The following is a 4,956-nucleotide window of genomic DNA, read 5'->3' on the forward strand; positions in this document are numbered from 1 at the left end:
AACAACATCAACATGCATTTGGTTTTTTTTCTCTCCTTAGTAAAATGCGCATTGAATATTACTGTATTTTTTGAAGCACTGTTGAATTCAAAATCAACTACTGCACAGTGGAACTCGGTGGACTTGAAAACTACTCAGCATGCGTGAGGATTACATACATATAAAGCAATTTCCCCTTTTAAATGATGAGGATGATGTGCTTTGTTTTGGAAGACATCAGATTTTGGATATTTAAGGAAGCTGTATCTCCCTTTATGTTTCCTTCTTCCTGTAGTCAGATTTCTGGTTTTGTCTATCAAGTTTTGCTCCTCTACTGGCACGAAGTGGTTATAGTGGGTTTCAGGGTGAGGGTGGGTAGGGAGGGTAGGGATGTCTATGTACTTAAATAGGTTTTGTTTGTTTTTTTTTTTTTTAAATGCCTCTGTTGCTGCATCATATAATAACTGATTGCTTCCAGTGTTAATGAATGAACAGGAGGATGAGCAAGATACTGTAGAGATTGTTTGGGTTTTGGTTTATTTGAAGGCTATTATTTAACTCAAAAAGCAATAAGAACTTGCAGTGGTCTTCTAATACTTAGTGATGGCTTTTTTTATGTATCGGTTTGGAAATTTGAGATCATATTTGCTATTATGTGGCTGTTTCATTATGGAATATTGCAGGTGTAAACTCTTGCATTTCAGCATTCCTGGCAGATATGCAACTTGATAAAGACCGAAGGTTGTTTAGTCTAATCAGACTTTTTTAGATCCCACCTTCACTGTTCAAAGCACTGGTTATCAATGTGTTTTCTAGTGTTGTCACTTCTTTATAAATAAAGATGATAGAGGTATGCATCTCTACCAGTATTGTCCATTTTATTTAAACATGGATATCTACCAGAACTTACACTTGAAAACTTAGAAAGCTATAGTCTGTGGTATATCTTTGCTAATGTTTGTAAATTCTTATGCAGATATGTAAGATTGTTTCTGACCATTTTGGATTGAAATGCTTTATATGAATGGTGGTACAATAAATTGTCATACACATATCGGAATTGTATTTGCTATAAATATTTGTTAGCTTTTTTACTTCAGTAACAGCGTATCTGCAAGGAGTGCAGGATGTTGAAATACCTTGACTTTAGTTCATTGTTACAGTATGTAAAACTAGCTTGTGTGGAAGAAAGGATGTGCCTTAACAGTGGAAATGAACTTGTGATTTTTGAGAGTTAACTTTGCTAACATTCCATGAGATGCAATGTTAGCATTATGAGATGATGTAGATGAGATGCCTGTCATCTGTAAGACTTTAAAGAAAACGGAATGCTAAGGAAATTGCACGTTTCTGTGCTCATTCTGGTAACCTTAGGCATTGGGTATTCAGTGCTAACACAGAAGTATCATTCCAGCAATCAGTTGAAATACAGCTCTGTTTCAGACGTTCATTTGAAAAGTGAAGGTCCAGACATACATGCAAATGTTTCTAACTCATTTCTGAAGAAAGTGAATTCAGGTTTATAAAAAAAGTTAAATGTTTAATCCTTTCTGAGTTTGTTGATATAGCTTAGTAAAACATCATACAGTGAAGCAGACAGTATTTCATATGCACTGACTACATTTAGAGTTACAAGCATCAGCTCTGATAGCCTAATAAATTGATCACTTGAAGGATATTTTAAAACTTTATTTCTGTCCTTGTAACAAAAAGCATTCCTTGGAGGTGAGCAATTTAAATAGCTGCAGTTCCATGTACAAATTCAGTAAAAGTGAATTGTCCTGCAGCCTTGAGCTCCGGTGTGAATGAAGGAGGTGGGGAATATCATGGCGAAATCAGTGAAGAGCAGAGGGTCTGAATGCAGCAGTTGGGAAGAATGCTTCTGCCAGCCCCAGCTGCCTCCCTTGAGGAAATGTCTGCCTTGCAACCCAGACCCCCCCCTAGCTATAGAAGGGTAGAGGCTGGGAGCAGCGAGGATTTGTTGTCTTCGATATGCCTGTGCTCTGACATCTCTGTCTATGGGAGTATCTGTCTCTGTAAGCCCTGCTGGGTCCATGCAAGTGTTCTAGTGTCAGCAGAAAGCATATATGTGCTCATGCAAGTGTCTGCACAGGCATGCATTTGTCTTTTCTCTGCTGTCTTAGGCCTGCACTGTGTTCTCTCCCTGGGTTTGGAGACAAAGGGAATAGCCACAGCCTGTTGCTGGTTCTAGCTGTTGCCAGGTGTACCTGATCCTCAGTGGTGGGCCCAGATCACAGAATCACAGAAACACTATATCCCCAATGAGGCCAGTGATGATGGATCCAGGTGTGGATGGTGTCATGCTGATGAATAAGCTGCAGAGTTGAGTGCCTCATCTCATCCTGGAGCCAGTTAAGACCTGTGGGGTTGATAGGGCCCAAAGGTGATGCTCAGTGCCATTGTGAGTCCTTCGGGCTGTGGCTCGCTCAGATGGAGATACTTGAAAGCATCCATCTTGGGGTTCTGCAGCTGCTTTTGTGTTCAGGAGAGCATGTTTTTCCATGTCTGACTTCTGCTACTGTGTGTATACGATTTTTATTTTTTGTGTGACAGCCTCATCTTCCAGGTTGCTTGCACTGCACTGAGCTGTATTGTTTCGAATGTTCTTCATCTTGTGCATTGTTAGGCTCCTCCCAAACCTGGCCGTGGTTCTGGCTCTTCTGCCATTCTCATTATGAAGAAGTGACTTCAGGCTTGATCCCACTATCTCTGATAGAGTGTCTTGCACAGGAGATCTAGAAAGATGCTGGAACAGAAAGGATGAGCAGTGTAAGCTTTCAGTGAGTAATGAGCTCAGAACAGAAAAGCCTGGAGTTCTGGGTCCTCTGCATGTAACAAGGTAGAGCTGGATTTGGAAGGGTAGAGGGTTTAATTCTTGCTATGATATCTGTGTTTCAGGCAGTTGGACTAGATGATTGTTGTAGGTCTCTTCCAACTGAACTATTCCATTCTAGAGTCGGGTGGGTGTTGTGTGTAGAATTAAGCATGCTTCTTGTTTGGAAAATGAAGGGGGGTGTTTCCTCTGGGCTATGTGGTACAACTGGTGCAATATTGAAGGCTTGGGACCTCTAGTAAAGGAAGTTGAGTGCAGGCTTTGTTGTTGGTTTGTGCGTATGTATGTAACCTTGTGTGTCTAGGATAGGTCGCTGGCTTGAAAATGGAATTGGTTAGGAGTCTGCAATGCCTTTCTATGTTACAGGAAATGACTTGCACTCTTGGCTTTTTCTGCAGTCTGAGCACTTACGAAGAACTGTCAGTCGAGGCTGGCAAAAGGAGGTCCCGAGTTGCACCCTCGATTTCCACCAAACAGCATGGAAGTGGGTAAATGTAGAGAATTGCCTTGTAGTCTGCTTGGGACTGCCCCATTTGCCACCCTTTCCCCTCACGCTCCCTGAGTTTTTGCCTTCTGGTGCATCACAGAGCCCTCTGTTGGCCCATCAGTCCCTTCAGATGTGCTCTGTGTCACTCGCGTTCTCTTCCTGCAACTCCATTTTCCTTTCCATTTCCCCAACCTCTTTGTTTGCCTTGCAGGCTCCTTAGAGATCTTATTTGCCCTGCACTGGTCTTTTAGTGTAGCCCACGCAGTCCTTCAGTTGCCTTTTGGTTCCTTCAGGACCCCTCAGTTTGCCTTTTGGTGCAACCCAGACACCTCCATTTGCTTCCATTGTGCTCCACAGCCCTCCATTAGAAGTCAGACCCCCTCAGGGCTACTTCATTGTTTATAGTCTGCCATAGAGTCCTTCTCTTTGCTTCTGTTGTATGCCAGAGCCCTTTGCTTATGCTCTGATCCCCTCAGAACACCATCATGTGCTGTCACTCCCATCAGGATCCTTCCTCTTTTTGTTTTCTAGTTCCCTCAGGACCCCCTCTCATTGGTCCTCTGATCCCCCTCAGGATCCCTCTGATTGTGATCTAGTTCCTTCAGGACCCATTCGTTCGCCACTCTGTCTTCTCATGACTCATTCCATTCCTCTGGTGTCCTCAGATCCCTTTATTAGGACGAGAGGAAATGGCCTCAAGTTGCACCAGGGAATGTTTAGATTGGATATTAGGAAAAATTTCTTCACCAAGAGGGTGGTCAAGCATTGGAACAGGCTGCCCAGGGAGGTGGTGGAGTCACCATCTCTGGAAGTGTTCAAAAAACATGTGGATGTGGCGCTTCAAGACATGGTTTAGGGGACGTGGTGGCGCTGAATTAATGGTTGGACTTGATGATCTTGAAGGTCCTTTCCAACCTTTTGTGATTCTGTGATTACCTCTCCATTTGCCTTCCTGTTCGTTGTATATTCCAATGCTACCCTTCTGTGCACTCCAGAGCCTTCTGTTTGCTGCGAGGATTCTCCATATGCTTTTCAAACTTTTCAGGACCCTCCATTGCTCTTTTGGAATGCCCCAGAGCCCTCCAATTCATAGAATGACAGAATGTTTGAGGGTGTTGGCGATCATGAGTGCAAACATCACCGCCACCACCCACACATCCCGCTTAAAGCAGTCAAGTGGAGCAGGTCACTCAGGACCACTCCCAGTCAGGTTTTTAATATCTCAAAGGGTGAAAAATGCGCAACTTCCACTGTTTAGCGATGCTCACAGTAAAAAAAAAAAAAAAAAAAAAAAAAAATTTTTTCCATGTTTAAGTGGGGTTTCCTGTATGTCACTTCGTGTCCATTGTCTCTTGTCCTGTTGCTGGACACCCTGAGAAGAGTCTGGCTCCATCTTCTTTGCTTCCTCCCATCAGGTACTTAAACACACTGACAGGATTCAGTACACCACCACCCCCCACCCCCGAACCTTCTTTTCACAAGGCTAAGCAGTATCAGCTCTTCCAGCTCTCCTCGTATGATAGTCGTCCCAATCCCCCAGTCATCTTAGCGCAGGCAAGATTTTATTAACAATTAAGATAATACACTATAGAGATTAAATGACTGTATAAACATAATGATTATACAGCTAAAAGAA

This window comes from Phaethon lepturus, unplaced genomic scaffold (assembly GCF_000687285.1).
Source record: "Phaethon lepturus isolate BGI_N335 unplaced genomic scaffold, ASM68728v1 scaffold21418, whole genome shotgun sequence".
Classification (NCBI taxonomy): domain Eukaryota; kingdom Metazoa; phylum Chordata; class Aves; order Phaethontiformes; family Phaethontidae; genus Phaethon; species Phaethon lepturus.